The following is a 13368-nucleotide window of genomic DNA, read 5'->3' on the forward strand; positions in this document are numbered from 1 at the left end:
TGAAGTCGTTACCAGGCTTTCTCCAATGTTCAATCCAAGATGGCGAAGTTGACCCGTCTGTCTGGCTGGATACATAACAACAACTCTGTGCAATGTCATGTAAAGATTACTTAATCTCGAGGTGAGAGAAACTTGCAGCATTTGGAAATCTCATCATGTTATTTTCTAAACGCTGCCCCTATGCTTAAAAGAAATCGTTAATAAACCAGCTTCTGTTGAAAACAAAGGTCCGCAATTTTTCTATGATATGCACAGAGGTATTTTGACAATGGACAGCATTTTAGTCGGACCCATCTTGCTCTGTTTTCTGTACTAATTAACCCTTGAGGTATCACTCAGGCCACTCCATTGAAAGGACCCTCTGAATCTCAAAACCTAAGACTCCCTCCAAATCTCAAAAACTAAGATCTAAGACTCCCTTTGAATCTCAAAAACTAAGATCTGAGTTTGCCTTAATTTGAAACTTAAATCAAGAACAGTGTTTTTCCCTGCTTTGATCTTTTTTAATATGTATTTGCTTTGTTTTTCCCCTCAGCCAACCCATTCTTTAATTTCTGTAATCCCTCCTTATCCTGAGAACTGGTCGCCTCGCAGTAGGCTACACTGGCTTATAAGAGGTCCTGAAATATAGGTGAGTTGGTGAGTTATAATGACTTCATAAATTTGTAGTTTTGTTCTTTTCTTTTATGTGGATCAATGGCGTAATATTAGCTGCTACTGGTTGGTCTCATCAAAAGAATTAAGAGGGGTCTTCTCTGCATCATTGATCAATTTTGCATTTATCCAATAATGCTGAATAATATTTCAGTTTTTAAGATTCGCTTTAAAAGCATAATTCATTTTACACCAAAAAGGTAGAATATCTTGCGCTATGTCATACTTTAAGGGAACTCTATTTCCTATGACGGGTGATGACTGGCCCTTTAAAAGCATGACTCATGTCCCACCAAATTTTAATCAAAATTCATGTCTCAAACATTGATATGTGGTAACAAAATTTATTTTTATCAAAAAAATTATTTCATAACAATTTATGACTCAATGCTTCATGAGCTCTCTAACAGCGTACCTCATAACTATTAAACTTATGCCAAGTCAGGCAAGGCAACAAGTTCTGTGAACTTCTCAAAGTACATCTGATAATGCATACACATTGCAAATCCAATGAAACACACATTTTTTCACTCATCAACACGTATGATTCTTTTAAAGAAATGTTTTCCTCATTGTGGCAATTTCTTCCCAATTCTCTGCCTCTGTAATGACCTCATCAATAAAGGTTTTTGACATTTTGGCAGTTTCTTCCCAATTCTCTTTCTCTGGAATGACCCCATCAAGGAAGGTTTTTGAGATTGTGGCAGTTTTTTCCCAATTCTCTGTCTCTGGAATAGCCTCATCTATGAAGGTTTAAGAGATTTTGGCACTTTCTTCCCAATTCTCTGTCTCTGGAATGACCTCATCAAGGACGGTTTTTGAGATTTTGGCAGTTTCTTCCATATTCTCTGTCTCTGGAATAACCTCACTAAGGAAAGTTTTTGAGATTTTGGCAGTTTCTTCCCAATTCTTTGTCTCTGGAATAACCCCATGAAGGAAGGTTTTTGAGGGTTTGGCAGTTTCTTCCCAATTCTCTGTCTCTGGAATGACCTCATCAAGGATGCTTTTTGAGGTTTTGGAACTTTTATCCCAGTTCTCTGTCTCTGGAATGACTTCGTCATGTAAGGTTTTCGAGATTTTGGCAGTTTCTTCCCAATTCTCTGTCTCTGGAATGGCCTCATCAAGGAAGGTTTTTGAGATTTTGGCATTTTCTTCCACATTCTCTGTCTCTGGAATAACCTCACTAAGGAAGATTTTTGAGATTTGGGCAGTTTCTTCCCAATTCTCTGTCTCTGGGATAACTTCATCAAGGAAGGTTTTTGAGGTTTTGGCAGTTTCTTCCCAATTCTCTGTCTCTGGAATGACCTCATCAAGGATGCTTTTTGAGGTTTTGGAACTTTTATCCCAGTTCTCTGTCTCTGGAATGACTTCGTCATGTAAGGTTTGCGAGATTTTGGCAGTTTCTTCCCAATTCTCTGTCTCTGGAATGGCCTCATCAAGGAAGGTTTTTGAGATTTTGGCATTTTCTTCCACATTCTCTGTCTCTGGAATAACCTCACTAAGGAAGATTTTTGAGATTTGGGCAGTTTCTTCCCAATTCTCTGTCTCTGGGATAACTTCATCAAGGAAGGTTTTTGAGGGTTTGGCAGTTTCTTCCCAATTCTCTGTCTCTGGAATGACCTCATCAAGGGTGCTTTTTGAGGTTTTGGAACTTTCATCCCAGTTCTCTGTCTCCTGAATGACCTCTTCATGTAAGGTTTTCGAGATTTTGGCAGTTTCTTCCCAATTCTCTGTCTCTGGAATGACCTCATCAAGGACGGTTTTTGAAGTTTTGGAACTTTCTTCACAATTCTCTATCTTTGGAATGGCCTCATTGAGGAAGGGTTTCGAGATTTTGGCAGTTTCTTCCACATTCTCTGTCTCTGGAATGACCTCATCAAGGACGGTTTTTGAAGTTTTGGAACTTTCTTCCCAATTCTCTGTCTCTGGAATGGCCTCATTGAGGAAGGGTTTTGAGATTTTGGCAGTTTCTTTCACATTCTCTATCTCTGAGATGACTAGGAATGTTTGTGTAATTACGGCAGTTTCTTGCAAATTCTCTGTCTCTGGAATGACCTCATCAAGGAAGCGTTTTGAGATTATGGCAGTTTCTTGCACATTCTCTGTCTCTGGGATGACAAGAAATGTTTGTGCAATTATGGCAGTTTCTTCCAAATTCTTTGTGTCTGGAATGACCTCATCAAGGAAGGTTTTTGACATTGTAGCAGTTTCTTCCACATTCTCTGTCTCTGGGATGACCTCATCAAGGCAGGTTTCCATTATTGTGGCAGTTTCTTTCACATTTTCTGTCTCTGGGATGACAAGAAATGTTTGTGTAATTATGGCAGTTTCTTCCAAATTCTCTTTCTCTGGAATGACCTCATCAAGGAAGGTGGCAGTTTCTTCCACATTCTCTGTCTCTGTGATGACAAGAAATGTTTGTGTATTTATGGCAGTTTCTTCCACATTCTCTTTCTCTGGAATGACCTCATCAAGGAAGGTGGCAGTTTCTTCCACATTCTCTGTCTCTGGGATGACAAGAAATGTTTGTGTAATTATGGCAGTTTCTTCCACATTCTCTTTCTCTGGAATGACCTCATCAAGGAAGGTGGCAGTTTCTTCCACAATCTCTGTCTCTGGGATGACAAGAAATGTTTGTGTAATTATGGCAGTTTCTTCCACATTCTCTTTCTCGGGAATGACCTCATCAAGGAAGGTGGCAGTTTCTTCCACAATCTCTGTCTCTGGGATGACAAGAAATGTTTGTGTAATTATGGCAGTTTCTTCCAAATTCTCTGTCTCTGGAATGACCTCATCAATGAAGGTTTCCATTATTGTGGCAGTTTCTTCCACATTTTCTGTCTCCGGGATGACATTATCAAGCAGAATTTCCCTGATTGCAGCGCTTTCTTCCCAATTTTCTGTCTTTGTGATGACCTCATCCCGACTTAATTCTCGAGGAGTCTCGCATATTGCCAACTCATCGTCATCAAAGTCCAGGATGGGAAACAGGGGCGGTTGGGGTTCCGCCTTGTTCATGTCACTCTGAGAGCGCACTCGACGCAGATTTTCCCGCCATTTTTTAGCTTTTTCCTTTGGATCACCGCACTGCAGATCATTCCAAAAGAAATTTTCCATCCTTTTCATGGCTTGCAGTTTTTCCTCTAGCTCTGCTTTACGGTTGCTGCATTTACTATGAAGAGAAGTAAGTTTTCCGACAGTTAGACCTTAATAATAAAACGCATTTTCTTGCTACATGTCTTGACAGTTTCTCAGTCTTAAAGCGCAGAATATCTTAGTAACCGTGTACTGTAAGAGGAAACACTGTTGATTTGCACGGCTGTGTGTGAAATTCTTCCATTATTCAAGGCCCTTTTGATACTCACATGATCTCAGACATCAACATTTGATGCTCTTCTAATGCTCGGCCTGCTGTACTTTCAGAGAGTTCTGCTGCCATCAGATGACTTCCTGTGTTTCTCGGGGTCTGTTGGTTTCCTTCTGCAGCTCTTCCTTGCTGCTTGCTTACAACTTCAGTGCTCCTGTGTGCAAACATAGAAACAGTAAGCATGTTAATTTACAGAGTTATTTTGCAGCAGAGTTTTTGCCAAACTGGCATTCCTGCGCAAATCGTTTGAGTGCACTTTGTAACATTTTAAGAGAATTTGACGTGGAAATGGATGTGTTTAGTTATAAAAACAAAACAATTAGAATTCTTACCCTGTAGTCTGAATATCTTCTTCAATTCTTCTAATTGCTTCGCGCAAATTACAGAGTTCTTTTTCCATTTTTCTTCTGTGGATTAACAAGAACAGTCCGTCAACAAAGACTGGAAAAAATAACTGAACAAGCGTCTTTAAAGATTCTCACCTGGACTTGACTTTTCTTTCACAGCAACTACAACAATTTAAACGTCTTACGAATCGTAAAACACCCATACTCACAAATTTGAGAGTAAAATATCAGGAGAAAATTTAACTCGCAACTTGCACAGTGTTTTTCAACTGAATGTGTCTACGTACGTCGAGTGACTATTGTGATGTTTTTAACACGACACGCGCGCGCTCGTGCTCGCGCAAGTTAAGGTGATTGCCATTTGCGACGAACAGCTACTGTTTGGTTGAATTTTAATGGTTACGCCTCTCGCAATGATTAGTCGGTGCAGAATAAATCGAATACTTTGCATCGTAAACACTGTTTTCTTGCCTTTACAAAAAACGCAACATCCCTTTACTAAAGTATTTTGCGTTCTTCAATTGTAATGACATGCACGCTCTATCTGTTCGCGCAAGTTAACTCGCTGAATCCATCGGCTTAGGATGAAGTTTTCTTTTTGTTTCTCTAAATTAGGCTACATTCTCTAAAACCAGTGGGACTGTCTAAGTCAGAAGAACCTACAATCGGGAGAGATTAAAAATCTTAGGAGTGGACCTTATATTTTTGTGGGCTTGCGGGCATTTCTTTCTAAGCAATAATTTTTTTTTTTCAGCGCGAGGTCGTGCGGGATATTTTTGTCGATTTGTTGTCTCTTTTACGTGACTCGCTGTGCTCAATTTCTTTGTCGATTTGTCCGAGGAACCTCGTGGGATGATGCAAACGCTGATTTTCAGTTTTGAAGATTTTTGAAGTTTATGTAAACCTAGTTCGCTTCGGAGACACTACATATCTTTACAGGGTTAAATTTCCGTCTGTAACGCAGACTAAGGTAAACCCGGATTTCGACTGAGGGTTTAATTAAGTAGTTTCCAAATGTCTCACTTAGGTGAATAATGCAGTGGCAAGTGGAGTTTATGGCGTGACTGACGTTACACGCAGGAAGTTGAAAGCGTGACTAACATCACGTACACGAACACACGATTATTGCAAGCGTAAATGGCATCACACAGGTTTTTGAAGGCGTGAGTGATAGAGGGTTGATGGCATGAACCGAGAGGATTGTTGTCGTGACTGACTTGACACACAGACGGTTGATTGGATATCGCAGTGGAAAGACTGCAAGAGTCTGAATGTAACGGTGAGTAATGACACACAAAAAAACATAACACCCTGTCAATGGAATTACTACCGATAGGACAGGTGTCCAACTTATCAACAAAGTATGCATCGATACTTAAATTTTCCTGACCCACAACGCCGTGATTTTTTTCACTTTACAATGTAGATTATCCATAAAAACCTCAGAAGTGGACGTTCCCTTAAAAAGTTTATTTGCTGCAACAGAAATCAGATGCGGATATTTAGGATTCTATTCATTACATCATTTATCCGTTCTCCAAGTGGAGAATTGGGCCGACCACGTGCATGTGAAACGCTTACCAATTAATATTGTTTTTTAAGACTAATTAATGTGTTATTCTTAATTTCAGTGGCACGTTTTTTCACATGTCCAGAGATGACGCGGAAACCACAGCCGTCACGAGGTCAGTATTCTTGAACGCTAATGGAAAGGAAGTGTCTTTAAGCAGAATTGAAATAAGAATTTGTAGGAATTTTCTCGATTTGTTTCAAACCTCTATTATTTTAATAGGAGGGTGGATTTGGTGCGCGTGGCAGCCTTAACAACAAACTACACGTACTAAATGGGAAAGGGGAGAACCTGTTTTCTTTAAATCCCTTACTAAGGATTACATTTCAGTTACAAATTGCTAAAACATTTTCGGGGAATAGGTAGCTAGCCTTTCTGTTTTCAGACGAATGGATGCGATTAAATCTCGTTTTTGCCGGGCTCTTTGTCACTCTTCCAGTATTCCTATTTTGAGCATGGAATCCTCTTTTCTGATAATGTGAAATTCAACTGGTTGATATTCCATGCAGTCCTTTTAACGTCATTCTGTTACTGGCTTCTGGTATTCTTTTTACTGGCGAAATGCAAGTTTTGTGCTCGAGGGCTTTTTTCTTGTCGTCGCATGTCATACCAAACGGTTTGTCATTCAATAAAGTCTTAAAGAGTTTTGAAATTATAGTTTGCACAGTAAACAAAAAAACAAAATCGGTCACGTGGATATTTTTGTGACGTAGTTTCTTCTAGCAAACTTGAGCTCTTCAGTTTTTTCAGTGGCCTCCTACGCAGGCTTTCTTTGGGCTCGTCACGCAATCTTCCCCAGTAGGAGGCTATTAGTCCAGCTACTGTCACGTTTTAGCCCGGCCAAAGTATTCACTTATTGCTGAATTACACCCATGACGTGCAGGCGGTCGGAGAAATTTCTAGTTAAGAAAGGAGAGTTTTTTTTGTTTTGCTTTTAACCGTTGCTTGCTGTCTAATAAATGTTGAAAGGTGATTACAAACATTTGACAAGCGCGTCCGGGAAAAAAAGAAAAAAAATAGGAAAGAAGTTTCCGAGCTGTAATCGAATCTGTGGCTGTTTGGACTGAGGAGCCGCAATGATCTCCACTACACCACACAGACATACATGAAGCTGTCATGCAAATAGTTAACCAAATAGTATAGCGTAAGCTATGATTCGTCATTGGTTTTCAAAGAGAACCATTAAGCAATCATGATAGCTTGTTCATATATTTTGAATCCCTCTAAAACAAGATCGAAACATGCAAAAACGTTAAAGATTTTGAAATAAAGTTATCATGAAAGCCAGTATCGCGCTAAAACAGAAAAATAAGCTTAAACAAACACCAAATTTCGATCAAAGTGCCGTCAAAATTAAACAGGCGTATTTTTTTCCTTTATAAATGAATATGGTGCAGGATTTTCTGGCGGAAGCTCAGCGGGCCAGTTTTGCTTACTTTACATGGATTCTAAACTTCAGGAAAATAAAAGGCATTTCAGTTGTCTTAAAAAATAAAGCGAACAAGGAGACCCCAGGACCTTTCGATTCATTCTCAGTCGCTCATTGCCTCCCGGAAACTGCATTTACTTTTTTTTACTTGTTCTTAGAGCAGTAACAAGCCATATCAATGCCCCTAGCCGTTAAAATAATAAATAGAGGCAGTGTTCACAGCAGAGGAATAAAAATCGTTGTTTCAGAAAGGAAGTGTCTTACTGGAGTCTCTCAAGCTTGGTCTCATAGGTCATGTGCGTGCGCCCCCCTTTATGTTAAACTATTATTCCTCAATATTTACGTTTTACAGGTGTTTCCTAAATGTTCCTTATGGGAAATTGTTTTCATTTATTTCAGGTATTCAGTCAAGAAAAGCAGTAAGGTCTGGACGAGCTGTTGATGATGTCATTTTGGGTTGATCATACACCACGTGTGTCTTAAAGTAACTTGCCGGTACGTTAATATATCTACCGTATGTACTAGATACAAGTTAGATATCTCTTGCTTCTGAGAATTTTTTTTTTTTAACCGTGTTGTGTAACAAAAACTAAATTTTTTTGGAGGAGTTGAAAATTTGAACTTGATAAATAATATTTTGCTACTGTAAAGGGACGGCAAAGGTTTGCAAGAACAAAACAGAAATGAGGATGGACAGGACTGGGAAAGATTTAGACCGATAACATTTCAAATCTGTAGATTCCTTATTTCACATGTTTCTGATGTAACTCCTTTAACGTGCTAGGAGACGTATCACATTTTTCGTTATACTCGGTTTATATCTTTCTATGTAAAAACTGGATCTTGTCAGTGCTTTTACCCGCAACATGTAATATTGATGATAAGGTAAAGAAGAAATTATCGTTTGTTTAAGGGGAGGTATTCCTTACACTGGCGACCAAAAATTTAACTTGTTTGCACAGATAGAAAAATAGGGTTTTCATTTTAGCCTTGGTAGAACATTGATGTCGCTTGTATTTTTTCTGTCTGAGTTCATTGACTCTGTGTAAAAGAAAAAAAATACAATTTTCATTTCTGTATTGTCCTTAATCGAGTAGGCAAGAGCTTTGCAGTTTTCTTTCCTTAAATTATTTTGGTTTTACAAGGCGAGATACGTTTACCGATACATATTTTCACAACAGACGTGGCTGTTTATGATAGAGAAAACCTGCATTAACAATACATATGATAATTTTATTGACTGTAATTCTGTTTTAATTTACATGTTTTTGTTGTTGTTCACGCACAGCTCGGTGATTTTTTAATCTTTCGTTTGTAGTTTTTGCATAAATCGCCGAACAGACGTTTGTAAGTCTATTAATTGCAGATCTGAGCTGAAAGGCTGATTTTCAAGACCTCTGAAAATTGCACTTTTCAGAATCTTTGCAGAAGTCGAAGGAAAGTATCACGTATCTATATCACGTTCATTTAGCTCGTAGTCTAGTTCACAACTACAGGAAAAGGCAATCGAGTGTTGTTACAGCAAACGGCAGAATAATGCTTTACTGGATTTTGTTGATACTGCAATTAGTAAACAAGGCCGCCGCTATCGGAGGAAAATATACACAAGGTTTGCAAACTACGGTTATATTTTGATCACGTGTTGAGAATATAGCGGCCGACATATGACGAAGGGTTATGGACTTTGATTTATTTTACTCTGATAACGAGTACACTATTGTTATTGTACGCGAAAGGTATGTACACTGAAATTGGTTAAATCATTTTTATTGTATTTTCTTTGTAATAATATTTACAAAATAAATTACTTTTATCACTCTACAAACTTGTGTCAGTTTACTGAAAGCTATGCTTGCAAGACTCTTTTGCAGATGTCTTACAAATGACAACTGACAGAAAAGAAAAACTTGATGTGGGACCCCGCCACCATCACTAACTGGCATTTTTTTATACTTTATAGCAAGGTTTTAGAGTCCCCATCCTTGTGGTACTGTAGCCTTTAATACGCATGCGTACTAGGTGAGCGTCTTAGCTGTAATAAGTCGAGTACGAACTATACTGTGTGTGATAACTGTAAGTAACTAATAACTTCGTGTTGTGTAACCCGAAGTTTAAAACCGAAGTTCAAACTTCGGGTTACACTACGCGAAGTTATCAGTTACTTACAGCTACCACAGACAGTATACTCGACTTCTTACAACTAAGATACTCAAACAGTACGCATGCGTATTAGAGGCCACTATACCACAAGGATAAGAACTGTAAACTCTTGCTATAAAGTATAAAATAAATGCTAGTTAGTGGTGGTGGCGGGGAGGTGGCGGTGTTCCACATCAATTTTTGGCCACTTCTTAAAACTGGTAATTTTCACGGCATCTGAGAGAGAGCGCGCGCTCGTGAACTTATATACAAGAAACGTTTTTCGCCAAAAGACTTACTCAAGAGTATGATGCCAAATGCGCCTGCGTAAGTGAAAAGTTGCACCACAAGGATGGGGTCTCGAAACTTTTGCCATAAAGTATAAAATAAATGCTAGTTATTAGAGTTTGGCGGAGAGGTGTTGGTTTTCCACATCATTTTTTTGCTTGCCATCCAAAATTGACTTTCTCGATGTTGGTCATTTCTATGTCATCTGAAAAAGAAGAGAACGAAAACTTTAAACACACAAGTATTTCCCGCTAAAAGACTCATAAAAGGTATCCCAAAATTTTATTCAAAACAGCATGATTTGTAACAACTTTTCAAATAGTGGAAAGGTAGCGAAATTTGCTTGCATCTCTATTTTAGTAATCAAGTTTACGCCCAAATTCACCTTGGAAGGCTTCGACCAGTTAAAATCTGTTATCCTGTACCTTAACGACGCTTAATCCTTGTCGAGTTTTATTGGCGTGAATGCTTGTTAATATTTACTGATTTGAATAAATCTCATAATATTGACGCCTGCTTTTTCACTCAAGCCTAAGTTTTTTTGCCAGTGATTTTAAATTTGATAAAGCTTGAATTAATTGATTGTTTTGGTATTAACGAGGTCAAATTAAGTATAGCTCAAATGCTCAAATGCAGAGTAAACATGTTATTAATACGACTCACCTCACGCTCACAGAAAAATAACAAAGGAACTTTCCCGATGGCGAGCGAAATGTTTCGAAAGTCATCTACTCAACCTTTAAAGCTGTTCGCTGCTGATACCTAAACGAAACAAAGAAATAAAGATATTTTAATGTTATCCGAAAAATAAAATGTAAAAGGGGCAAGAATGAACGAAAATACGATGCAAATTGTGCCGTTCGCTGCTCGCGCTAAACACATCTCATTACGTTTTCTTTTGCATAACATGCGGTTTCACTGACTGTAATAAACTAACTTTAAAGATACCAAAGCGCAAACAACCAACGACACCGTCCTCTTCTCTATGACCGTTAATAATAAAATTCGTTTAATTATCTAAGAAGGTTACGATAGATGTAAATATGACAAATTTCTTATGACTTGAATGTTCTATGGCCTACATACGCGTTAGTGTCTGGATAAGCAAGATCTTATTCAATGAATGAAAGAAAGAAAGACAAAAATGCGATAAAATGTCACCAAAAAATAAACATTCACTACAAAAGTAACAATGTGTACTTTGCTGACGTTCCTACAGCTGACCATGGTGCGCGCTGTTAAAACTCGTATGCTTTGCTAGTTAATTTTTCAATGCAATTTGTGTTAAAGCCGGTTGGCGCAGTGGTTTGGTGCGCGCATTGTATAATACAGAGCTTCAGGTCTTTTCACAGTTGCAAGTTCGAATCCCGTTCCTGACGCTCAAAAAAACTTTTTTTCCTTTTTACAAACTTCAATAAATTGACCGAGCCTTCCGTGCCTTAAATATTTGTAACAGATTTTATAGTGTAAAATCGGCTGTGAAGATGATTTTTACCCGCCTGGTTTGACCATAAAGAGAACAATTTTTCTTATAAAGAAGTCAGTCTTCAACGTGAAAACCACTTACCCTTCTGCTGAAAACGTTGATGGAACCCCTGGCGTTTCATCAAGTTCTTTTTATCCGAGTTCACCATTGACTGTGAACATAATGATTATCTCAACGATTGGAAACGTTTCGTGTAGAAGGTTTTTGTCTTAACTTAATGTCTTAGCTCCTGTTTGGCGAAAACACCATGGAAAAAAAAACATTTTTTTTCTGCTAAATGGGCACAAACAGTAAAGCAAGCGATGTATGAAAAGGAAATGAAAGTAACCGACCTTTGAGAGAGTAACATGCAAGCAAAGTTAAAACTGGTATCAGCCTCTGTATATTTGGTTTTGGTATAATTTCCAGAGATGAATAAAAGAACTGGACAATGTAATTGATCGACCAGAAAAGCTCGATTTATGACGCTTCATAATCCATCAAATATTTTCGCTCGCGCGCGATTGATCTAAACACGTTCCGTGACCGAACATTCCCCAGCTAAAACTGGGAAATATCCGAGGATATTCATCACACTGGGGAGTAAATACAGTCGAACCTCCGGTTGCGACCACCTCTCCTCGGCGACCAATTTTCCAAAATACCAAAATTCTCCAAGTCAAATCACTATATTTAAAACCTCTTGAAAGCGACCACCTCTCGTAAGCGACCGCGACCACTTTTAGAGCTAAAAATTTGAAATTTTCTTGAACCTCCCGTAAGCGACCAGTGGACAGATAATTGAACGAAAATTGGATAATGAGGTGTTGTAACAGGCCGTCGATAAAACCAGGAACATGGCACATCCCGGAACATCCCGGAACATCGAATAATTATGATAATTATGAGAAAAATATGTAAAATTAAATTTTCAAAAATAAAATAGACAAAAAGAAACTGGTATCAGCTCGAAAAATGAAAAGATATTTTAGGGGTAGGGGAGTCGGTAGGGGAGTCGGTGGGGGAGGGGTAGGGAGCGTTGGGTATTCCTTCCACTGACCACAATGAGTGCAGGCTCCTCTTCTTTCACGCGTCACGTGGCTTTACAGCACTCTGTTTTTCAACACAAACACGGACGATTCGGACGATGGATGCCAGGTAATTCATTTCGTTTCCTTTGTTGATCTCTGATTTCTTCAACATCTGAGGGCCATACTTTTGTCACTACTGTTCCGTCTTCAGGTTGCAATTATCATCCCCAGTTTTCGCGCTCTCCGCTAGGAATGTCTGGCACTATGACCCACCAAGTGCAGACTCGGCCTTTCCGAAGCCCGAGTAACAAGCAAGTTATCATTAATAAACTAGTAGTAATCAAATATTAGAGCAGTGCATTCACGCGCGTACTTCAAATGTTTGGTCTACTTTGGTGCCATTTGAATGGCTCGAGAGAAAACTAAGAATGTCAGATAACGATCTGCACGTGAAGTTGAACTAGGGATGAATAGATTATAGTCTGCGCCAAAATTAATTATTAATGAATATTAACTTGTACTTGACAAAACATTTTCCAGGAATGGCATTTCAACCGTCACCCTGCAAGCAGAGCGTTTTCTTACGGTACATATGCTTTGGCGACACTTAGAATTCAATTTCATATCGCCAGCACTTGTAACAAATATTTCTTGAGACAATAAAGTTTTGAGTAGCGACCCTGCAAGACCGCGCGTCGCCAAACGTTTTTAAATTTTGTGTTTGCATTTGTTTACACTGTCATTGTGGTTGAGCAGTCCGAACTAGTTTAGACAAGAAACTCAGTGCCGAAGAGTTTAGATTTCTATCTCATGGAGAAACTATTTCTTTATGAGGAATCGGCGTGTATATGCATATCTTTGAATTGACGTAATGAATTGAATAAAGAAATCACACGCGCGTGCCCCGTATTTTTCGGTCTGATTAAAGAGTTCGAACGCCACCACCTTGGTTTTCTATGAACAACGAAATCTGGGAATAAGGGACAGTCACGTGATTGACCTGATTGCGAACGACTGGAAGGAATGGATTAGTCTTCTAAGTTGCGAGCCCTCTACCCTGCGAGCAGTTGGTTTCTCC

At 38.8% G+C, this 13368-nt stretch overlaps 1 long non-coding RNA gene across 1 annotated transcript; it reads left to right on the top strand.

The window, feature by feature from the left end:
* Positions 1-3: 3 nt before the first annotated feature.
* LOC145465441 (uncharacterized) lies at positions 4-10838 on the top strand. Its single transcript, XR_014041600.1, has 4 exons — positions 4-121; positions 536-631; positions 5396-6053; positions 7767-10838. It is a non-coding gene; the product is annotated as an uncharacterized LOC145465441 (long non-coding RNA).
* Positions 10839-13368: the final 2530 nt, after the last annotated feature.

This window comes from Orbicella franksi, chromosome 13 (assembly GCF_964199315.1).
Source record: "Orbicella franksi chromosome 13, jaOrbFran1.1, whole genome shotgun sequence".
Classification (NCBI taxonomy): Eukaryota; Metazoa; Cnidaria; class Anthozoa; order Scleractinia; family Merulinidae; genus Orbicella; species Orbicella franksi.